Here is a 25,329-nt window from a genome sequence, read left to right on the forward strand (position 1 = left end):
CCGCGGTCCGCTCTCGGAGTGTGAGTGTACCTCTGTGTGCGTTTTAGGGACAAGCCTCCCTGAGGAGGCGGCAAGGGTGGGGCGGGGTTGCTCTGAGCCGAGGGGCCACATCCTAGCCCAGGGATGCGGGTTAAGGTGAGGGCGGCGAGGCGCCTTCCCACCCCCGGGCCGGACTGGGCGGTGCCGGGGGCTGGCTGCGGGCGGAGGCGAAGGAGGAGGAAAAGGCCGAGATATTCCTGAATGAACGGCTCTCTCCTCACCCCACACCTCCGCCCGGCTCCCGCCTCCCTCCCGCCACTCGCCGGTGTCTGTTCGAGGCGCAGCCAGTTTCTATAGCGACGGCGCTGAGCCGCGGCTCTTCCGAGTAGTAACAAAGCCCGGCCGCCCGCTGCCGCGCCGGGGCTGCGGGGGGACGCGGATCCTTCTCCCGAGGACACCGCGACAGGTACGGAGCCAGGGGATGCCCGGCGGCGAGGCTCGGCGACCTGCCGCCGGGGGAGAGAGGGTCTTCGCCGCCGCGGGCCGGGCGGCGGCTGCGGGGGAGAGGGGGAGGCGTCCGCGCGTCCGTCCGTGAGTCCGTCCTTCCCTCTGCTCGCGCCTGTGGCAACCCGATGGACAGCGGGGAGGGGCGCGGGAGTGGAGCAGCAGGTACGCCCCGGGCGGCCCCTTCCCGAGTTGGCCGCGGTGGCGGTGCGGGTCCCCCCGGGTCCCCCCGCTGGCCGGGGCGGCGGCAGCGGCGGCGGGAGGGGACGGCACGGGCGGGCTCCGCGCCCCGGGCGGCAACCGGTGGGCTCGGCTCGCACTCTCCAAGGGGCACAGCGCTTCTCCTCGTCCCTTAAGGTTATCCTTTGATAATAATATTAATAATAATAATTTTAGTGGTGGTGGTGTGTGTGTGTGTATATATATATATATGTATATATATAAAATATGACCACCTGGAAATTTCGGGGTTGCAAAGTTTCATTTCTTCAGCTTTATGAAGTAATGATAAATAGGATAATAGTTTTAAAATGCGCCACTTAGTTAGGGAAAAAAAAAAAAAAAGAAAAGGATTGGTATTATAGAGTAAATAAGAAAATCACTGCTTGTTTCTAGGAGTAAGTGTACCGAAGGGTTTTAGGTAAAATAAGTGTAGCTTTCAGAGTCAGAGGCTAAGATGGTAGAAGTGATAAACGTTTTCTTATCTCGGGCAGCCAAGGTTAGGCAAGAATTAGCAGTCCTCACCTGCTAATGTCAGAAGGTGGATGAGAAGGTCATTAGCAGGTCGTCTGCCTGAGCAATGCTTGTGGTGGCTGTAATCAATAACATCCGAATAGTAGTTGGCTGCATGAATAACCATGCATTTCAGCAGAAGTTTAAAATGCAGAGGAACTTCCCAATGATAACAGAACGGCTGACCCTGCATGATGAGGTCCTGAGGAGCAATCGTTATGGTTCGTTGCTGAGTGATTTAGGAAATAAACTAGATAGCGAGGCCAGGCAAAATTGTGCTCTGACTTGTATGCAGCCAGCAGCATATTCTAGATGGGAATCTTCTTGAATGTGAACAACGGGAAAAAGGGAAATAGTATGTTAGATGAGGAGAGTAGGGCTAGCATAGTTATTGAGTGGGTGGACAAGAATTGACATTTTAAGTAATATGTAATCTAAATATCAGATTATTAGAGATTTTAACACTAAGCGTAAGGTAGTATCAGGGCATCAGAATTCAAAGGCTAAGCATTGACTGGAAGAAGTTTGAGAAGCATATAAGTGAAATGTTAAGTGGAGCTACCAATAGCATTTAAGTAAATGATGTGAAAATAGTGGAAAGAGAAGATACAGCTCTTCAGCAATCATGAATACAAGTAGCATAGAAAATGGAGACAGGCTTCTCTTGCAGAAGATGTATAAATGAAATTAAGTTTTAAATGAGGCTTAATAAAGTTGAAACATTTCTTGATATAAAATTTAAACTAGTAATGTAGCAATAGATGCAGTGGAATTCAGATGTAGTATTTTAAAAGCAGCAACAACCAAAAAATGGATGGAATTTCTCAGATATGTTGATTGCAGTGGTTTGCCCAGTGTTTGTAAGTGCTTGTCCTTTGCTTCTTTCAAAAGTGTCACAACAATTGTTCTGTTGAAAAAGTTATAACCTTCTGAATGACCTCTGTTTTCCCATGCAACACTGGAAAGAAAACTCTTGAGTTTATTAGATGTGTAAAAATGGAGACCTCAGATTAGTTTAGCGTGATGGAAAACAGCATTTCAAGACCATACTCTGGACTATCTGAAATTGAATGCACCTAGCAGGAAATAAAAGGTCAGCTGTGTATAATAAAGATCCAGACACTTCTAGTCCCTCAGCTGCATAGCAGAGAATGAGAAACATCAGAACTCAATACGACCTTGCCTTAAAGGCAAAAGGAATAAGTAAAATATATATGGTTACGCTAACAAGTGGCATTTCAGTCCTGAAATTGTTCCTTGTGGAACAACTGCAAACTCCACTAGATGAAGTTTATCAGAGGTCAAAACAATGTAGTAGCTGAGGCAGTATCAGGAAAGAACACAATAGTTCAGTACAGATAATACATCCCATAATAAAGCCTGACATTCATAAGCGTTTCTGATGGTCTAAACAGTTCTAACAATCAGATCTTACTCTCTCAGGCTGTCATTTCACACCTTTCTGTTGCTCTTCAGTCCACACTAGGTTTATAAGAAGCCTGTTCTGAAGCAGCTTCTAAAGCCATGCACTCTGCAGTGATATAAGGCCACTGCTGGGGGCTGTTGACCAGTATTCCTCTTGCTGTGTTCAGTCTGACTTTAACATGTTTGTCTGTATCCTAGGTGTGATGACTTGCTGTTAAATGTTTTTTTCTGGAGATGTACGTGTGTTTGCTGTAGCTAGCAACTATTTCAAATATACAGGGACTGCTGCCTTGAGATTATGATTTCAGTCCTTCCAGACAGGTTGCTAAGGAGTATTAGGGATCCTTGGAGAGCAAACCTCAGGAAATTCTCCTGTGGCCTTTGCACACATTGCGTGCTGAAGCGCTTGCCTATCCAATATAAACTACTGTTCTGACAGTAATATAGTATGGGCAGGTATGTACCATCTGTGTCACAGTGTATAATATATGATAGTTGTGACTTTCTAATATAAAGAAAACATTTACAAGTGTGAGAGTGCTGTGGTAAGCTGCAAAGAACTCAAGCCTCTTCAAAATGTACCTTAGGTTTCAAATTCATGTGCAAAAACAGATAAAGAAGTACAAGATGTGCAGCTTTTAACCTACTACAGCTCTAAAATTTTTAAAACCCAATCCTCTGTGTTTCATTCAGCTTGCTTTTCCTGCAGAGGCAATGTAGCAGGATTTTAGGCACAGTAGATGCCATAATTTGTCATACCTTTCCTTTTCCCATTTTACCTTTTCCACTATGGATGAGTGAACACAAACATTCAGTTGAATGTTTGAACACAAACATAAAAGTTGAAATAACACAGCAACAATTAAAGTTTAGTCCAGGTAGTGTGAAAACCTGAGATGTTCCAGTGTCTCTGAAGTGTGTTAAGCAGACTTCAAATTCGTTTAGGTTCTGTCTGATACTTCTTGCCGTTTCCAGGAAATTTAACCAAAGATGTAGTTCCCTGAAAGACTCAGGTTCGGAGGTGTTTTGTAGATACATATCACATTTTGAAAGTAGCATCTATAAGGATTGCTACCTCTGGTGTTGCCATATTCAGAAACTGGGGAAAGGAATAGAACAGGCTTTCCTATCTGAATTAGGAATTGCTCAAGTTATTTGCAGAAATGGCAGCCTACAAAATAGAAAGGAGTGTGACAATCTGGATTTGAGAAAACCTGAAGGTATATAGAGCTGCAATGAGGAACAAGGTGGGGTTGATATGCAGTCCATGATGGGGACGTAGCCCTGGAGTCAAGGGAGAATTACCTGGGACTGGTATGAGGAGCCAAGTTGAGACAGGACAGGGACAGTCTCTCCTGGTGGAGACCCAGCCAGGAAAATCTGTAGATATTAGAAGGTGTGCATCAGTTCCTCACAGTGGATGGCCCAGTGAGGTGCTGAAGGCTTCTTTTAGACCACTTTTTGTAAGCCTTCAAGGCTTCATCGGCAATATCTCTGTCAAAGGGTGCTGGTCAAGAAACCCAAACCTTTCCATCACAGTTTCAGGGCAGGTGGTGTTCCAGGCAGGGGAACTCATCTTGGCAGGCAGTTCATGACAAAGAAAGAAAACTCGCATTTCGGGTGGATGTACTCAGGCAGGAGATGTTCTCCTGTGAACGGAAAGAAAATATTCCCCCCTTGGTGACTCACAAGCAGTGACCTGATGAGAGTCTGCTTGAAAAAGCATCTGACCTTGAAGCTTCTGCTGTGGCATAGCTTTATGTGAAAGTATGGCTTGACTGCTGAGGAGCTACCCTGCAGGTGTTTATCAAGAACCTGCAGAAGCCATTTGTCTCCCAATACATGATGGGGGACCTGGAGTATTTGCACAGTAGTATTCTCTGTTGAAAACAAACCTGTTCAAAACTCAAGCTGATACTGGCTTTTCACTCTTCAAAAAATTCCTACAAGTAACTCTCAAAAAAACTTGTTAAGGCTTACCAGTGCTTCTACGGCTATTGAAAATATGTAGTTTATTTAGCTAGAATTTTATAAACACCTTAGGCAGAAATTTTGGGTAGTGTTTGAATCACCATGTGGGCTGTTGTACAACATGTGTGTGTAATGAGGGCTTTTATCTTCCTGTATCTTTTGTAGTTCATGGAGTTATACTTGTATGCTTGTTAAAGTGACAGCTAAATGAAAGTCAAGAAAATAAATAAAGCGATGTGTTTGGTGCTAGGTTCAAATAGCACAATGAATGAATTGCAGGGCCACAAATTACACAATGAGAATAAAACAAAGCATTCACTAAATAACTGCCGACCATACTGCACACTCGATGAAGCTTCCTGTGGCAGAAAATGATGTGTTGCTGTATGACTAAAACTGTATTGTAATACGTATATTCATTGGAATGCTGATGTTTTGTAATGTTCTTGGATTAGTTTTCAGTGTATGACAGACATTTTACTGTGTCCACTAAATCAAAGAGCGCTTTTGTACCTGATGCTTTATTCCTGTAATCAAGTTGCCTCTCATTCTCTGGCAAACTAAACAGACTGAACTCTTTAAAACCTTCACTTGAAGGAGTTTTATTCAGCTCCTGAATATTTTTTTTGTGACTGATCTCACTGTTCCTGTGAGAAACTGTCCAGTCGTTCAGTGTCCTTTATAGAATGTGAACATCAGAACAGTGCAAAATATCTTAGTTTGACTTTCACCGCTACATGAAAGGTAATGGTATCTAGAGGTAGAACCCAGCTGTGTTTCCTTCCTCAGCTATCCCATGTTGCTATATCCATGTTGCCATGATCTGACACTCAACGATTTGTCCTCTGTGACTTCTATATGCCCCTGCACATTTCAGGGGGATTGGACTAGATGACCTTTAAAGGTACCTTCCAATCCAAACTGTTCTATTCTATGATTCTGTATTTTTTCTGTTTATTTGTTTTCCATTAAATAGTTCCCCATTCTCAAGGACTGATCTGATAATTCCAGTCTCTGTATCTGGTTGTATTCAGGTGCATTTTGTTTGAATGAGCCCGGTTTGCTAAATAATCCTGTCCTCTTAGATATTTAATTCTCTGCCAAATTTTATATTTCCTTCAAGTCCAAAGGTGAAAAAGTTTATTAGCCTAGTTCTCAGCCTCCCATTTAAACCATACCTATTAGATAATCCCTTCTAGGAGGTATTAGTGGAGAAAAAGCTTGGAATTTTTAATCTACATTCTTCATTCACAGTGTGAGTTAAGTACCCAACTTATGTGAATAGTCATAGCTTTGTCTATAGCAATCCGATAACATAACAATGCAGCTAGAAAGTACTTAAATATTAAAGAGAAATTCCTCATTTTGTTTGTATCACTTGAGAAAAGTTGAGAGCTGGATGTGCTCTACATTTTTCAAGATGCAAATGTGCTTCTCCTTTCTTCTCTGCCATCTCCATGGCAGACCTGAAGTTGTCTTTTCCCTCCAATACGTCTCTAAGATAAGTCCTTGATGTTTGTGCTATTAAGTTCAAGGTTGACACCTTGAATAACACTTGTTTAGTAAGTGGAAATGAAATATGATCTTACTAGTTAGATCTATCTGAAAAGACCAAAAGGGAGAGCACCTCCTGACCGTATAACTTCTGTTATACTTCACTGACCATTAGGTGGTATTTTACACTCAAGATGATAGGCATGGGTATCTGCTCATTTAAAGATCAGCTAACAATGAAAAATTTCACTTCTAGCCCACTCTGTCTTTTAAAAATTAGGTACAAGTATCTGTCCAGTAAGATAAAATCTGCCCTCTTTATACTGTAAGTTTTTCTTAGCCTGAAATATAAACTTAATTGTCAAATACTATGTCTCTCACAGGACAAAGAGACAACAGAGAGCATACCATCTATGATTCATCTGTTTTTGTTATCAGTCATTCAGACCTTTCGGTGATGAATGGATGAATAGATTGAGCCTAGAACTGTAAGCCAGCTTGGCAGCTGGCAGGTAAGTCCCTGGAAGCTCACCAGAATACTTTCTCAAACATCATACTTGTATTTTACATGTTGTATTTTGCCAAATCATATCCTAGAATATAAAATATCCTCTTAAGACACTAAGATCACACTTAAGCATACATCTACTTTCAGTGGAACTTAAGCATGTAGAGACTTGTACATATGCTCAGGTAGGGATCCGAAGAAGGATGCTTTCTTGGATGGGAAAATAGAGAAACAGTTCTTGCAAGACTTGGAAAGAGCAAGTCAGAGCTGAAAATTTATGGTGTGCAGGTGACATAAAAATGATGCAATAATATTGTGTATTGATGAATCCCCCAAAAATCCCAAATGAACCAAGTTTCCGGTACATTTTGTGTCATCTGTTTCTGAAGAATAAATGGAACTTACATGTCTGCTATGCCATCTAACAGGCAAGTTAAAGCATTTTATAGGTCTGAAATGAGGAAACATTAAGTGCAGTTGTGCCTCCCTATGTTTCCCTGGTATATCTCCCAAGATAGTTTGTCCTACAGTAGTGTGCTGTGGTAATGGATCTGGCAGCATTTGCATTAAGAGGATTGTTTTTATGAACATGTTGTAACATGGGCAAAACATTTACTTCTTGCTGAAGTGTGGGGCTTAGGATTTGAGGATAGTTTTCAGTGTGTTCATTGGTGTAAATGTAAGGGTTTGGTAGCAAATATTGACATAGATTTGTTAAAATATGAATTCTCATTGACTTTGGGACTGGAAGGAGCAGAAGCATATCACAATAACACATAGAAAGAAACTTTCTGGTGTGGTTCTTATAAATGCAGGTTTGATATTCAGATATGGCTATGAACAAATTGAACAACCTTCTGAACTTCATGCTGTGTTGAAAATTAAGTCATACACCTATTTTTCTGTTTCAGTAGAACTATTCATGTCAGTTGTGCCAGTTTTTTAATTAATTTTCAGATTTAATAATATTAATATGATTCTTCCCTCACTGTCATTTATATAGATAGCTCATATAGTGCATGTGTGTGTATTCAAAATTCTGTAGGTCCCTTGAGAGGGTAACAACTTTTCTGTAGTTCTAGTCCACACACATGTGCAGACACACATTTATACATGCTACCTTCTCAAGAGAACTAGACTATTTGAAATTATGCAAATATATGCACATGTATATTTATATTTGTCAGCCAGACCAAGGGTATAAATTGACATCACAGAGACATGTGTGGAAATTTCCTGCGTAAAGTGCTGTAAATTACTGTACAAACAAGTTCATCCCTGTCACCTTTTGTTTGCCTGTTGCTCTAGGAAGAGAAACAATTTCACATATTATGATCAGTAAAGTGCAAATGTGGACATAATTCATGTCCAAAATAGAAGTATCTGTCCACTGACTGTAAAATAGTAACTTGTAATAAACAATCCTGCTGCATAGTCAATGCCTCCTCCTTTATGCTGTGCCACTCTGCACCTCTTTCTATAGCAGTATTATGTCTTTATGCTTAGTTTTTTCACCCTTTTATTTCACTTATGATCCTATCTGCATGAGTGAAGAAAGCCAACCTCATTGGAACACAGATTTTAATTTTTTTTTAAAGGTCTTTCAGAGAGTTATTCTATACATTTTATTTTACTGCTCACACATTAGCAATGTTAGCCAAAGCAGAGATAAACAGCAAAAAGAAGCATGAAATAATGCTATGAGAAATAATAACTCCTGGGAAATAAAAAATACACAGTCATCAGCACACAGCTGTCTGTATTGAGAAGTAAGGTTCGTATCACCCTGTTACTGCTGGCCCAGAGCTTCTCTGATCATGTTTGAAGAGTTGCATTTGTTTGGGGATGTTTGGAGGGTTGACAAAGGGTAACATTTGCTTTTATGTTTGTATATGCATAAAATTAAAATTCAAATGTTTATGTGTGTGTTATAGTAATGCACACAACTGATGGATTCGATTTATTATTTGTTGTTCAAATGTTAGCAATACCTTTCATGGACAAGACACAATAATATAAACTTTACTGTGCACAATATGGGGTCTAAACAGGCAAAAGTGCAACCAGTAGGATATGTCAGAAAATTCCAGAGAAGTAGATTAATATTATTTGACATCAGTTTTGAGTCACATTGGATAGAAGTGGTTTGCTGGGTTTTGTGGGGTTTTTGTTTGTTTTGCTTTGGACTTTTTTTATGGCAGGGAATATGAAAGATATGGGTCTTTCGGGAAGAAATATGAATTAGGAGTGGGATTTCTGGACTGACATGTGGATGAGAATGAATTTCTACTCTGGCAGAAATGTCTGTTAAAATACCTAATTTTATGCTACCACTACACACTGAAATGTTTACACCAAATTTTCTAAAGAATACACTGAAGGAGCGTGGAGCGCTCAGACAATGGGCAAAGCCTGAAAAACTTACAGAAAAAAATCAAACTGAACCCATATATTGCAAGATCATATTGTTCTGAGAGAAGAAACAAATCTTGGGAAAGCAATTTCATCAGCATTCATAGCACTGAGCAGTGGCACAGTTCCTGTGAAGCCTGCTCCAAAACTGACGTCGTTTGTCCACCATGACATACTAGGACACTCAAACTGGCACACAAATACTGAGCAGCTGCCTCACACAAATCCAGTTGCATATCTCTAGCAAAAGAAAGACTCTAGTCAGAGATATGAATGGTTATTCACCCATCTGCAAAAAGAAATGCAGTGTGCCAGGCAGCAAACAGCAAGCATCATACATTCACTGATGAGCAAAGTAATAATGGGGAAACCACAGGGAATTGTGTTGATAGGAAATTGGCAAATATTGGGGGTCTGTTCAGTTAAACCTGCTGGTTCCAGCGAGGACACTTGACAAAGTTCACTTCCCGTGTACAACTCCAGATGTCCATGAAACTTGTTTGTTTGGGTTTTTTTCCCCCAACGTTTCTTTCACGCAAGAAAATAATGGCACTGACACTAACAGACTGGAGATGGTCCACTGGAGGTCTGATAGGAAGGGAACTGAAGTCATAGGTCTCCTCTGCCTCTCCACAGTGCCAGCTGCCTTGGAAAGACTGAAATTAAAGATTTGTGGCTGTTGTGTTCCCAGAGCTGGCTTTTGGGCTCTGGGATATGACAGGCAAGACATGCACAAGTCACTCCAATTTTAGGGTTTCTTTTCATTACATTTGGAACCAAAAAGTGCTGTCGTTAAGGAACAGACAGTATGGAAACATCTTTGATCCCTTGCCTAGACTGGGTGAATTAGCTAACTGTTGAATATCTCACGCTGTGCAATCATTATTGTTCATCACTGTGACAGGCCGGAAAGAGCAAACATAATAATTAATACACAGCATTGTGATAACGGCATTGTGTCCCAGCTTTAAATTGTTGAAACGAAGCTCCTCTTTTATTTCAGTAACTCCTTGGTAATTCTGTTAAATCTTTCTTTTCTTCAGTCTTGAATCAGCCTTTCAATAGAAACATCTTGTGTCCTCTGGTGAAGTGTGCTTACGGGCAGGGAATGTCTGTGTTTGTATGTAGTCCACTGAAGTACTGATTGTAGAGCACAACTACGACTGATTAATTTTCTTCAGATGTTGGATAAAATTATCCAGCTAGATATTATTGTACACAGGCCACCTGTAGGTTAAATCATTACTTTGTTAATCTAATGTTCAAATAAATATATTGAGGTACTTTTCATTGAATCATAGAATGGCTTGGGTTGGCAGGGACCTCAAAGATCATCTAGTTTCAATCCTCCTGCTAAGGGCAGGGACAACACCTAATGCTCAAAGCCCCATCCAAACTGGCCTTGAACATTTTCACTTCTTTTCTTCTGCATTTTCAGAAATGCAATATTTTATTCCAGCTGAATAACTCACCAGCATCAATATTTTACCTGTTATGCTTTATTTTATGAAGAGATAGTATTGCTCATTTTCAGTGTGAAAATTGCAATTATCTTGCATTTTCCCCAATATATAGTAACGGATTTAAAAGTATGGAAGGGTAAAGTGTGAAGCAATGCACTTCCTCCTTTGTAACACTTCCTGAAAAATGGACTGTATGTTAGACTTGCTTTTGAAAATCAGAACAATCAAAAAAGTAATTTATTAAAAATGCCTGAAAATGTGATCATTTGTGTTCAAATACATACATATAAATTTTATCTTTATTTGATACTGCAGTTCATGCATGATTCAAAGAAAAATACTCACCAGTCAATTTTGTTTGTATGTTTCTTTTACTGTTCATTCTACAGTGCCGAGAATGTGTAATGAATAGAATCCTACAGGTGAAGACACACATAAGGAAATTGAACTAAGTGCCTCTGCTAAAACTGAGGGCTCTCCCTTAAAGGCCAGCCTCATGTTAGAGGTAGAGAGGAGGTTGCCACCCTCAGGGCTGACTAGACCCCAAGCTATGACACAACTGGCAGTTCCATCTAGGTAAGGGGCAAAATGTCATCTGCCCAACAGCCTCAGGGAGGATTTAGTAAATCATATAGCAGTAGCCAACATTTCCAAGCAGGTATTCTTTAGTTGGGGATGAGTGAAGCCAAGGGCGTATTCAGCTGGCTTTGTTTCTCTAGAGCAACCCTGTGATCTGTACTGACCACAGGTAGATGTCAATGCCTGTCAGACCTCTCAATTTTATTGTTCCTTGTGTGCCTTTGAAAACCTTCCTTATCATCTTGTGTTTGCTTTGTACGTGAAGTAGCAATGTGCTTGATATGAGAGGTTGTCTTGGATCTGCCCCCTGAATGGTGAAAGAGCCAAGAGGCATATGAGTGCATTCTTCACTGTGAGTCACTGCCCAGAGGGTTTGTGAACCCTCCACTGTCACTGGAGACATTCAAAACTAAAATGGACAAGGCCCTTTACTTTTGTTGAGAATTGCAATGGAAACCTTGATTGGTGTGAATGGAATTGAACAGGTGTAGAAGCACCAAAGTAATGAGAATGGCTGTTGATAGCACTCAAATTAGAAGGTCATCTAGACAACAGCACACAGCTACGTGCAGCATCAAAGGACACCCACTTCAGGAGACAGGTTAGTGAGTAAATCTTGATGACTCACAGAGGTGGGAAAGGAAGCATAGATTGTTTGCTGTTGCCTAAAGACAACAGAAAAGCACATCCAGCAGCAGCACTCTTGCCAACCTAGAAAGAAACCAGAATTTAGGGTGAAGACTGGATAGCTCACATCCCTTGTCCACCATGTCATTGCAAGGAATGTACCTCCATTATGAATACTGAACCGATTTTTGGTTACGTATGCCTTGGTGCTTGTCAGTGCATAGGATGGACTGAGATTAACACCTTCCCATTTTGTAAGATGTCACATTGAACTCTACTAAATTGTTGGTACACAGTATTGCAATATTGTTTTTCAGGAAGCGAGGTTTGAACCAGATGACTTCCAGAGTTTCCTTCCAGTGTAAATTGTTCTCACCTGAATGCAGGAATTAGTGGAGTATATTCCATGAACTTCACTGCACAGGAAGTAAGATTAGTATAATATAATTTTGTGGTCCTTTCTTAAATCTTACATTTTAATCTTCATTTGCTCCAACTACCCATGTCTTCACAGGTGAGGATTAAATGTTGTTTTCTTTTTTAAAAATGGATTTGAGTCATACAGGTACCAAAAACAGAAAAAAGAAAAACCAGACCAAAATATTTCTAAACATAAAAGTTAGATTCACATTCCCAAGAAGAGTTATTTTGACCATGTTAAATAATCTTGCACTTGAAAAGATTCCATTCAATGTATCTTTCTGATCAGAAGGCTGTAAACCTCTGAACTTCAGGGACCTGGAATTGAAATGTCACCTCAGTTGTTGGCTGAGACAGGATCAGTCACAAACAATGAGGATTATGTATCCACTTGAAAAAAAAAACAGTGCCCAGTCTGAACTTTCCAATTTGCAGACCTCATCTTGTTGTGTTCTTTATGGTGCTAAGCTGATTGTATGAGCTTGGAGCCATGAATAATCTCTCTTATTCAGCTCTACTGCAGTATTGCTGGACATATAGAATGAAGGCATGTTACTCATAATGATGTACGTCTGTCAGCTCTGCCACAGGCCAGGAGTTGTTCTTGTTGATTTGCTTGTTGCCTGAGAAAATACTATTTCTTTAAAAACACTAAAGGATCTGCTATGACCCCCCACACACCCTTAATAGAATGTTCTGTTAGATGAACCAAGCCATTTGTCATGTTGGTGGTCTTACAACTCAGGAAGTAAATGTTGTACAACAAAATAACACAGTTTTCTCCTGAACTTTGCTATTTCAATGTAGCTATTTTATGGGTATTTCCAGTGTCAAAATTACATGTTGTTCCTACCTACTTTCCTGCTCTATCATTCTGTTACTATTTATCACATTCATTCTCATCAGTGTGGTGGGCAACAGAAACCATATGTCATTTCTCCATTTCTTTTTATATTCAGATTGCTACCAAAATTTCCCATCAACTATTCTTGTATAACACTCAAAATTTTCCTCACCTCCCACCTCTGTCTGTGCCTTAATACTTTCTTACTTTGATTCCTGTAAAATGTAACATATACCTTGTAACCTACACTTTCCTAGCTGACTTGACTCATCTATGGCTTCCCTTCCCCTTATCTAAACCTCCTGTACTCTTTTTTGGCCATCTTCCTAAAGTGTGTAATACTGTATCTTTGAAATTTCCCACAAATTCACCAGGTGTATCAGCTCAAACTTGATTTTATTCCTTTCAGACCTTCTCCCCCTGTACACGCTTTCTGCTTTTTTTCCTTAGTGTGCCAATTTAGAAAACTTTTTCCTGAATTTTCTTCCCTCACACTTAGCTCTCTCCATCCACTCCCTACATAAAACTCTTTCCGATTCATCATACCTCTGAGCTCTTTTCTCTGATTCACAGCTCTCTTCTGTAAGGATCCCAAGACTCTCAAATAGCAATCTTGTAAATTGCATTCTGTGCTCAGTTACACTCAGACCACATCAGTAACTCAACGAAATTGAGCTAAGAGGCTTTGCACAAATATAAGCAAGAGTAAGATTTACTTTGGAGTGCTTAAAAAAGATAGTGAGCATTTACTTTGAAGGTCCTTTTTTGTTCCACTTAGGTCTAGTGCTTAATGATGTGGTTATTGAGGTGTTCCTGTAAGATGCCTTTTAGTCTTTAAAGAGAATTATAATGTGTAGTGCTCTAGTTTGTTTCTCTGAGTAGCTACGTTAAAATCTTACCATGTGAGGTAAGGATTGCTGTTGATGGTGTGTGGGATCTCAAGTTCTTTCAGAACAACTGGTGTTATAAGCCAATGGTTCCACCTGGTGTGTTCACAGAATATGAGACACATCTGAGCCTGCAGTGTCTCCTTTGGGTATGATACCAAGTCTGTGTGAGTGTATCAAATACTTCATTCACATAGTGTTTGATCAGTCCTTCAGACTTGATATCCTGCCAATGGGGCTGCCACAATTCATGTATTCATAAACAGTGTCCTTGAGATCTTGTCTGCTCCTTTCTGCACAACACAGTGTATTAAAAGAACTTTATCTTTTTGGGGAAGGGAACAGTGTCCTGCAGTTTTTATGAATGACTAGATGCTGTCATAGTTGTTTACTGATGATGTTCTCTGGTTGGAGTTATATATTATGAAATGCAGGTGTTTCCAAGATTTAATAATGTGACAATTAAAAAAAAATAGTATTTTTTTTAATAACAGAGCCAAGGAGAAATTAATGGCTGTTTGTGTCACTTTTCTAGTCAATCCAGTATGACTTTTGCCTTAGCATGGATTACAAATTAAGGAACTGAATAAGTGAGGCAGTAACAAATTTTAGAAAAGTCAAAAAAGTTTCTGTTCTGTGAAACAGCAATGAAAAAAAGCATACAGTATTCTACTAGTGCGTAATCCTACCAGATTTCTCCCTGTTACCCAAATAAATAAGAATTTTACCTGAAAGGCCTGCATGTGCATCCTAAGAAAATCCAAGATTTAGTTCCTGCTGTCCTTCTCCAAGGTAAAGTCAATGACAAGATTTGATGAACAAACCCCTTAAGTAAAGTTTTTCTCTACACTTCTTTAGAACTACAAGCTACCATAAGGAAAACAACAGGAAGTAGACTTTTTTCCCCAGACAAAGGGCTCTTTTAAGACAAACCAATGTGATTTCTTGACATATTTGCAAGCGTTGCATCTCGTTTAGTTGAATCACTCCTGATTTACACAAGAGGATCTCTGTTGAATGAATTATCAATATGCCATTTTGCTTATCAAAAGAATTAACCACTCTGACCTAAAAGGAGAGGATGATTTTACTGCTGTACTATGCCATAAATATATCTCTGAAAATGCTGTACAGAGCTTTTTATTTTATGCAGTTGAGTGGAATCTTTGAAAGCTAGAGATTTAGGCATAGACAGAGCGATACACTATCACCTTTTGCTGTGGGAAAGGAATGCTTCATTAATAAGGCAAAATGGACACTAGGGTTGTCTAGTCTACTAGAATCTACTTAACATAAAATTCACTACTGGAACAGCTGCTTCTCCCTCAATCCACCTTTGTCTTATGATCTGTCCATATAGCAGTGTTCTGTGAAGCCCACTCAGAAGTGGGCGTCTCTCAGGAGAAAAATCATGAAAGTTCAAGTTTCCCAAGCCTTCTACTGTAAGTCTTGTCACTTCAAGCACATGAGACATTTATGGGCATAAAAAAATGTTGAAAGGCATCTGTATGGAGGAACACAGACATTGTGTGAATAATGACATTTGCATAAGGTTTTGAGTAAGTGGAAATGAAAGACCCCATTTTCCATGGTTACTGATCCTCTGAGATACCCAGTTCAAACTGAGACATATCTAAGTTTGGAAACTGAGAAGGAAAGGTACAACTTTTACTGTCTTTTAGGGTATCTCCTATTGCATTTCAAAATGTAGCTTCTGTCAACACTCTACAGTGATGGCTTACAGATAGGCAAGATATATTGGCACAGGTTATAGAAAAGCCTCAGCATATTAGCACAGGATGATAAAGTGGGAAATGGTACATAAGGTTGACTGATTCTCCTACAAGCCAGATTAACTTAGCTCATCCAGAACTGCATGTTATTATAACTAGGTTGGTTCCAGTGTGAATCTGGCTCAGTTACGTCAACACTGCTCTGCAGTTTGAAGGGTAGATGTGCCCGCTGTTGCAAAATGTATCCACCGCAACTAATGGCAAATACCCCTCAGGATGCACTTTCTTTGGGTGCACTTATTGAAAGAGCCCTCTAGAAGCAGAGGACAAATATGTGCTCAGAAGCTCTCATCTAATATTGTAATCATTTGACTCTGGAGCAGAATTAGATATTAATCAATTTCACAGAGTTCTTTCTGTCAAGAAGCCCAAGGAAAAAGTTGTATATTAACTTGCTGTAAATTATGAGGTCTGTGCTTGCAGAGTTGTGAAAAAGTCAGATTCAGAGTGGATGCTATCCTGCCTTTCACACTGATTATTATTGCAATACTTGTAACTTTTATAAGCTTCGGTTTAGTAGGCTAACAAACAGCAGTGTGCTGCACTGGTACTTCAAACATGGAGCTTTCCATGGAAAAGTAATAGCATAAATAAAGGCTAATGCATCTTAACTTCCAAAAAGACCAGTGCATTTATGTAGGGTTTTTTCCCTAGGTCTTCAGTTCTTTGCAAATTGTATGCATTCTGCACACTGGAAGTGAAGATACAGTGAAATACATGTTATCCCCTAATGTCTAGTTAATTAGTTCACTTACTAGCACATCTTTCTAGTATTGCTTTTTGGAAAAGAGACTTACACAGTAGAACTTTCAGAAGCCTTATATTCACTCACTTAAGTAAAAGCAGAGCAGAGGAGATTCATTATTTAAAATATTTTAAAGAAAACTGTCATTTAAAACATCTGGTACTTTAAGATGTTTCTGGTTATGTTTCTGTTCAATCAAAAAAATCTTAGTTAGTAGAAGGTAAGAAATGTTTTTTAATTTCCTGCTTTATTCCGTAAGCCTCAGCCAAGCTGTTCATTTGTATAGAAAACCTTATATCCTTGAGAATACTCACTGAAGAACTGCTGTATTGATGTGGTGATTTTTATTACATTAAGTGAAATTCAGAACTTATTAGTGTTCTATTTTCTAGTTTTGCTAGCCTTGTACTTCATGTTGCAAAGCACTTAAACTAAAATCCCCATTGATTATTACCAGTTAAGAATATACCAATACCTGGTCTCAGTTATTAATTTACACTAAACCAGATAAATAGGCAAGTGTAATGAATCCCTATGGACTGTGTTGCTTTTTAAACCTTTAGAATTCCATTTTATGTTCTTTCTATCTGTTTTGTGTTGGTTGCTTTTTTTTTTCTTTCTAATTAGTTTAATATACAAGCTGTTTCTGAATATGCCTTGATTACTTCCAAAATTTCTGAAGCAATACTTTCCTCTCATGCATTTTGTATTTTAAATGTGCTCAACTAGCAGACTTCAAACACTTCCATTTAGTTTAACCTTTCAACTGTTGTAGTTACAAATGACATCAAAATGCTGGAGCTCTGCTCAACGCAAAGACAGTTTCATACCTTTCATTGAGTCCATGAGACTTGGTCAGTGTAACTCTTTAGGATGGTGGAAAATTTGTAAAGTCCAGGTTGTCCTTGTCCTGAAATAGAATTATGCAGCTCTTGCTTATAACAATTTTTTGCAGCTTTGTGTTGATCCGATTTAGACCTGATTGGATTTGCTGCTGTGGCAGTAAGAGACAGTATATTTCTATCAGAAACACATGTGAGGGAGGTACACAGCATTCTTAACTGGATTCTAATTGCAGCATCTTCCTGCTCCTCTTATCCAGTCCGAAGGGCACTCCAGGCCTGAACGTGCTCAATGAAGTAGCACTAACCAGGGGTCTCAGGGCAACCCCTGGTGACCATGGTACCTTCAGAAATACCCAGAAGATATCATATTTTAGCTCATCCTCACAGATTCCTGTGTGCTTTAGGGATGATGTAGAATGGGATGACATAAACGTAGTAAGTAGAGATGATTTTTCTTTTGTCCACTGAAGAAACTCCAAAGCTAACTCTCAAGGAGACATGGAGACTACCAATGGAGAGGATTTCTCTTGGGAAAGCAATCGTACCAAAGTGTCTGCTTACAGAGTGTAGTCCCTATATTATTGCTGTATATAGAATCTCAGCCCATAAGGATTCTGTCCTTTATTTGAAGTATTCCATCCAGTAGCACTTCAGCTCTCACTGAGAGTTCAGAATGGGCAAAAAAAATACCACATTTCACTGCTAAATAACATGTTAAAAGCAGAGCAATTTATATCAATCCCCCTGAAGTTTATGTCCTTTATAAGCATTAATCTCAGTAAGCAAGTCTCACCAGCAGAACACTCCAATGATTCTGAGATTGGTTATGTAGCAATTTATGGAGCTCTGACAGTCCTGGATCAACCCCAGTAGCTACAAAGATGCTTCCAGAGCAATACTTAAATCTGCTCTTGTTTAACATGATCCTGTATTCCTTAAAGGAATAGAATAAAAGCTGCGTGTATCATTTGACATAAATTAAAGTGCTTCCGTTCACTTTTTAAATGCATGCATTTTATTTCACGTACCTGCATCTAGAGTGGTGGATGTGCACACAGTAACTGCTCATTGGATATGGTGTATAAATCAGGCCAAATGGACTTTTTCTTGCAAATACTTTCTTAGAGGGCAGTACATGTTACTGTCAAAGTAAATACCTTCTCATTGACACTTGTCCATCAGGATCATTCATTTCCCCTGAATGCAGTTGAAGACATACAACTTAACTTTACTGCATGTCAACAAGATCTACTAATATTGTATTTTTATGGCATCTCAGGGTTTTGTGTTTACTTTTTTAAAAAATACACCAATAAGATTTTTTGAAATTTTTTTCTTAGTTACATCAATATTCTAGTGATAATAATGATGTTATTATAATAATAGATATAATAATGTCACACTGGGAGGGATTATATGTCAACTATTGCTATACTGCTAAAATAAAAATAATTTTTTTCCCAGCAATAACTATTTTTAGATGTGTGCTTTAAATGAACTAAAGTAAATATTAAAATTACACTTTACTGCATCCAGGTTAAAGTGTTTCCTCAGACCCCTTACGTTTCAAGATATTAGTACTTTCTGCAACATCAGCTACGTTAGATTACGCTTGCCAGCATTTCAAAAAGGACATGATGGTGTAAGACCAGGTCTGGAAAAGTTGTTTGTAAGTGGAAATCTGTATTGAAGTTGGAATATTTTGACATTCAGTTTTCAAACATTGTGTGACTGCAGTTGTTTTTTACCATTGCCTTTCTGCACAGGGTAACATGCAAATTGTGAGCAGTAGTTAAAGCAGAAAACCTTGTTACCAAATATATGTAAAGAATACATAAAATTCAGTGGCAGTACTGCTCTGTACTCAGTACTGCCCTACCCTTTTTATTTCCTGTTTGCTCTAGTCAGTTGAGATAAAATGGACAATACAGTAAAATCTTTATATATAATCATATCCTCAAAAATGTCTGAAACAGAATGAACCAAGTTCACTAATACTTGTATTAGATGGATTGTTCTTGATGACAATAGAAAAAGCAAGAAGCTACAGATTGATTTCTAGTCTATTCTGGGATTGTTTTCAGCTTCATTAGAACAAAGCTAATGCCACATTTACTTTCTATTTAAATCTTATTTTGAAGGTTAATTGGAACTTATAATACATTAAAATAATTCCCATGTGTGAAGAGGAATTTCTCCCTGCATGATGTAATCAAGTTTCATTTTCTGTGATTTTGTCTCACCTGGTCCCTCCCAAATTATATAACATAGAAAATACGTTCAAAGAAAGGGATTCTGTCATATTTTGGGGATCTTACATTTTGAGTATGTCACTTCATATCTTCCAGCACAAATAATTTTCATTTAAAAAGTAGAAGTTATTTGCTTGCATTTCTGGACTAATTTTAATTACTTACATTCAAGCATACAGTAGCTAGCAAAGCAAGGATGTAAAATTCTATGGTGCTATCATTATGTGTTCTGAAACCTAATACAAAAATCATATTGGCTTTTAATAATGTCTAATATAAAGATAAATGCTAGACATATCTGTAGGTCATATAATTAAATATTTATGCCTATATTAAGAAATACTGGGAAGCTTTTTATTTATTTATAATTTTGTATCTTTTCAAGTCATATTCTAGAGTCCATGTCCTACAGTCTTTTCAGTTCTCAGAAGAGCTTCTAAAGGGCATAAGCACTAAAGCAGAGTAACAGAATTCTATCGTATTTGATAAAACTGCCACCCCCTCCCCCCTCCACTACCAAAAAGGAGAATGTCTAACCTTTTCCTGAAATAATAGTAACGTCATGAGTTCTATAATGAAATATATTTTCACTGAAGTAGATCATTTATTGGTTTCAGAGTCATAAAGGAAAAGCCACTGGCAGTGAGAAAACCGTACAAGAGAAAATGCTAAAAAGCCCAAGCAAAGCAGGTCATGAAACAATTAAAAATAATTTTAAAGGAATTAATTCTAACTAGTGTATTTCCAAAATTAAAAGTTACCATTTTAGATACAAATTTCGAGCCACCTCCTTTTACTTATCAGCCTAATCTAATTAAGCCAATTTAAACCAAGACAACTCGTAAGAGCTCAGATCCTTTGTCCTTTATTAGTTTTATTCTTAAAACAGCTGCAAAGCAACCCACAACCGTATGTCACATTAAGAAGTCATTTGGCATATTGCTATATAAATAGCTCATGAATTCTATATGAAGGAGAATTTCTTCTTAAGAAATATTGGAAGAGGTTATGCTATTGCCTACAAGCCTAAATAATAAAACATTTTTTTTCTACACCATAGTCAGCTTCAAGATTCATATCAATACTGTAGTAGCCCGTAGCTAGAAAGTAAGTAATTGAGAATAGTAGGATTTCAATAAGGCACTCACTGTTTATTCATACCATTTTCCACTACTACCTGACATGTAATGTGAGTTAGGGGAATAATGAAAAAGTACTGCAAATTATAATGTTAAAAAGAAATGGGGTCTGATGATATTGAATGTGCACATGCAAAGGATGTAGACAAGTACCCTAAGAGCCAATGTCACTACAGTGAATTAAGTGAACCCTGTGTTAGATGAAAATCTCCATGCTTACTTAACAGGATGCCAGGAGGGGAGGAATAATAAAAAGAAAAAAAAAATGTACTGGTTTGGGGATTTTTTTAGTATGAGATGATACCTTAGTATTACATGACTTCTCAACTACATGAATAGAGACCCATGAATTCCACTTCAAATATGAAAAACTGTAACTTGCTGTATTTTGAATTTTTTTGACATTATTGTAGAGGATTGAGAGAAATCAAGAGAGAACCCTAAATATTGTAATTATAACTTCTGATAAACACGCTTCTGTTTTGTATTAGTCTCTTGTGAAGCAGTCAATAATACACAACTCTTTGCTGTATATGTTGCAGTGTTTCTCTTTCATGCATAGTTATTGAAGGAACAACCTCATTACCTATGCCATTGAAAACAAAGTTTCTGTGAAAAAAAAGAATGGAGGCATTTTTCATAACAGTTTATACAGCTGACCATAAACTGAGCATGGATCAGTACGTCACATTCTGTAGCTCTGGTGCTAAGTCTCCCATTGATTGGATTTGACAGGGAAATGCCCATTGTTAAAACCCATCCACTGTTAGCAAAATGTGGCATGAAACAGGTTGAATGTGTGATAGCTGCTGGCACTTTGAATGTAGTCTATTCAAATGTCAGATTAGTAAAGCAGTTTGGGGTGGGTTTTTTTGCATTGTGCTTAACACAAGCTGGAAAAATCGAGTGTGATGGTCATTTCCTGCTGAGTCAGAATGCAGCAAAGCTGCTCAAATGTGAATGCAGTGGCCCACAGGAGATGGTTCCTTTCTGGTCTGTGTTGGAGAAGAGACTGCAGCTTGTTTGGAAAAGTAGAAGTGATCAAAGAGCTTCTATGACACTTGTGAAGGAAAGTATTTTGATATGTTTTTACAACTCTCATTTCAAAGCACAGTTTATCTCTTTGGTTACTTTGCCTTTGGTTTTTTTTTTTTAGTGAATTGCTAACATTTGTGAATATGTGGTTTCTAGAAGAGATAGCACTTCAGAGTGTTTAGCGCATAATATTGAAAGAAGCTTAAAATCAACAACAGATCTATAAAGATAACTGGATTATGTTACAGAAATAATTTTAGTAAATGGGATTTACCCAATATATTTCCCTAAATGAAAATCTTAACATATGGGTATTTCTATCCAAACTAGAGAAGTTGGACTACTTCCTCTCTTTCCGAGAAAACAGACTGAAAAATCTCCCAGCTGTATTCCTACTCTACTAATTTTGTTTCCCTCTTTTCCACCAGTTTTTGCCTGTGTGGAGAAGAATAGGTATTTCTTGTGTGCTCTCAAGTGAAACTTAGGAAGAAGTTCTTTTTCTTGGAAAGTAAGTTTCTCTGTATTCCTTTTCCTGTCTACTTCCCTTCTCATATTTCCTAAATATGCTTGGTTTGCGTTTAGAGGAAACTTTTAAAGCCTTTGAAAATATTGCATGTTGGTTGGCTCCATGGATGATATCTTACGGAAGTTCCTTGCTGACCTCATATATTCATTTTAGGTTATATGTGAAATATTGGCAAATTCCCTGGAAAAAAAATAGTGCCAGAGATGAATGATAAAAGGTTGGTTTGATGAACTGGGCAAAGATGATCTCTCATTAGGGAGGAGAAGCACAAATTTCCCATCTACTTTGCCCTGTCAGCATGACTGAGCTTCAATATCGAGAGTTTCATTTACAAGTAATTCTTCTGGTCTCTCATATTAACACTTTGTCTACACAGTGTTTGATAGATGAGTGCAAAGAAGGGCCATAACATGTCGCAGAGCCTATTCACCTTTCTTTCCATGCCTGGGAAGAAAGCCTGCAGTTGCAGAGCAGTAATTAGTAGAAAACTGATCAATGGCCAGTGGCCTGTTTGGGCTGATGTAGTTCAATGCTCTCTGTCTGGCCATACCTGGGGCCACACACAAGAGCTTGCTATTATTTATTCCATCTTGTTCCGTCGGTCTCCTCCTCTTGCTCTCAAGGGAGGATATTCCCCCTGCTTCTGGGACTGCCCTCCAGCAGTCAATTGTGAGGACTGCTGGTGATCTTCTGCTGTCCAGAAGATGCCTCTCTGGCTTCAACTTTTTTCCCTTTTTAGTAAAATGTTCAGATAAAGAAGCTTGTAAGATACAGGAAGGGGAAGAGAGGGAGTCAGAGCTCAAGCAGCAATGGGAATGATGGATTCACTCCTGCAGTACTTAGTCAGGACTCCTACAAAAGGCAAGTGCTTGTCGTAGTGTAACAGATGTGCTTGTTCTTGAATAAACTGCAGTGGATGCTGTCATCATTGTACGTGTCTAGTAGTTAATATTTTGTTCAGAAAGCTGCTATGTGCTACATATTAGACACAGGAATGAGAAGTTTTGCAATTGGATTGTGCTGATCCCATCAGATAGGTTCTGTGGAAGACAAAATGGCAGAAGGTCTCTAGGTTTGCTTGTAAAAATTAATTCATATATTAAATAAAAGAACTAGTATCTTGGAGAGTTGTTTAGCTATACAGACAAATGTCAACCTGATACCTTACTCAGTAAGGGACAAAGCTTCTCAAACAGATCACATAGAATGACTTCAGGATACAAAAGCAGTGAATCATAGAATAATTTCAGTTAGAAGGAATGTCTGCAAAAATCCAGTTTCCTCTGCTCACAGCAGGATCAAATTCCAAGGTAGACTGGCCTGACCAGGGTTGTATCCAGTGAACTTTTCAGTATCTGTAAGGCTGAAGATTTCATTTTCACCTATCTTGACACTGGTTCCAGTGTTTGAATACCTTTGTGAAATATTGTGGGTTTTTTAATCTCTAATTGAAGTTTCCCTGGCTATAACTCATGTCTGTTGGCAGATCAGATAACTCTATCTAAAATAAGTTCAGGTGGAAAACTAGACATAAGGAGTGGTTTAAACGAATGACAGAATTAATAAAAATAAACTCAATGCTTTCAAAATAGACATGGGACCTCACTCTGACCTCCAATCACTAGCAATTTTTGAGTTGAAGAGAACGAGGTTAGGCTCATCATAGGACTTGCACTCAGGACTTTTTACTGGACCACCCGCTGGATGTCAAGGTCAGTTGCAACTACATGCAAGTTGTAGTCCAGTATTTAATATAGCCCAAATATTAATGGAGTATTGGAGCATGTAATAGGGACATACCTTCTCATGGCATTATAAAAAATGTGTCTTGAAGAGGAGGACAAAACATGAACATACAGACACAATCACTTTTTTTTTTTTCTGTGTAGTATTGCTTTCAACACACAGCAAGCAGAAGTATGTGAATTGTCACCTTTTTGGTGAGGGAACAGGGTTCAGAGGGGTAGCAGTTAAGCTATTCCATTCTTTAATTCCTTATTCTGCCTGCTTCCAGTGAATACCCACCTGGGAGGCATGCAGAAGACAAGCTAGAAAAGCTTTCACATGGAGTAGAATTTGCTTGAAGAAGTAGCTGGCCATATTTCTCAAGAAGCATTTCATTTCCTCAAGAAATAGGAATAATTTGAAGTCAGATTTCTATAAAATCCTCAGATCTGGATCAGAGAACTTTTTAGTGTATGTGGTGTATTTAATGTAAGGGCAGCATTATTTAAGTTCAAAAAGGTGTCAGTTCCCAGCAGAGAAAAAAAAAAAGGAGCAGGAAAGTGGGTGTAGAGAAGGAAAAATAAAAAAATTCTGTAAGAAATCAGAAAAGCAAAAAAGTCAGAGAAAGCATCTAAAACTACCACAGAGCTGAGAAGGTAAAAAATGTATGAAGAGCATCAATAGGAACTGGTGATTAAATTTTGATTTTCAAAGGAAAAGATGTATAAATAACGGATAGTAGTAAGCAGTGTTCATACTAGAACACATAAGGAGAAATCCAACATCTGAAGTTAGCCAAAGAAAAAATAATCAATGATGTTTTATTATTGATGGATATGCTTTGTAGAGACTCTGTGAAGCATCTTGTACAGTCCATTAAAGAAAAAATGTCTGAAAATAATTTGTAGACTAACTCATGACAGAAACTACAGTAGGAGGATCATTGTGCTCTGGACGTGGAGCTAGTAATCCCAGTTTAGCATCTGGGACATTGCTAGTCCCAGGGACTTGCTATTCCTTGTTTCAGTGCTAAATTTTGGCACTTATAGGAGCCATACAGGAAAACATATTCAGTTTGAAAGCTGATTCAGAGAGAAGTGATCCATGTCCAAATAGAATTGGTTGGAAAGCAGACTGATCATATTCGTTAGAAAGATAAACACTAAAATACAAAGATTTTTCGAGTTGGGAGTTTTCAGAGAAAGGTCATAATTTTCCATGAGAAGCAGAAAAAAAAACCGTTTTCTGGAAGGTTTTTGGTTTATCATGAGTCTAGTCTTATATCATAGGACAATGTTTGCCAGCCTTAGTTTGTTAATAATCCTAATTCACCTCAGGTATTGAAGATAAATGATAGTCAAGATGTACAAGTTCAAAACCATCGCTTTTTTATTTAGCTTCTTAATTTTTCAGGAGTGCTTTGC

General features: G+C 38.5%; 1 protein-coding gene across 4 annotated transcripts in view; it reads left to right on the top strand.

The window, feature by feature from the left end:
* Positions 1-285: 285 nt before the first annotated feature.
* Positions 286-25,329, top strand: part of RNF182 (ring finger protein 182) — a 29,371-nt gene continuing 4,327 nt past the window's right edge. Inside the window, exons 1-2 of one of the 4 annotated variants that reach the window (XM_050310234.1) lie at positions 286-445; positions 22,083-22,162. The gene's annotated coding sequence lies outside the window, so the exon portion shown is untranslated. Of the gene's footprint in view, positions 446-6,540; positions 6,618-22,082; positions 22,163-25,329 lie in introns of those variants that run through there. The other 3 variants (XM_050310253.1, XM_050310243.1, XM_050310261.1) reach the window with 3 other exon arrangements.

Source organism: Myiozetetes cayanensis, unplaced genomic scaffold, assembly GCF_022539395.1.
Source record: "Myiozetetes cayanensis isolate MyiCay16 unplaced genomic scaffold, myiCay2020 scf1, whole genome shotgun sequence".
Taxonomy (NCBI): domain Eukaryota; kingdom Metazoa; phylum Chordata; class Aves; order Passeriformes; family Tyrannidae; genus Myiozetetes; species Myiozetetes cayanensis.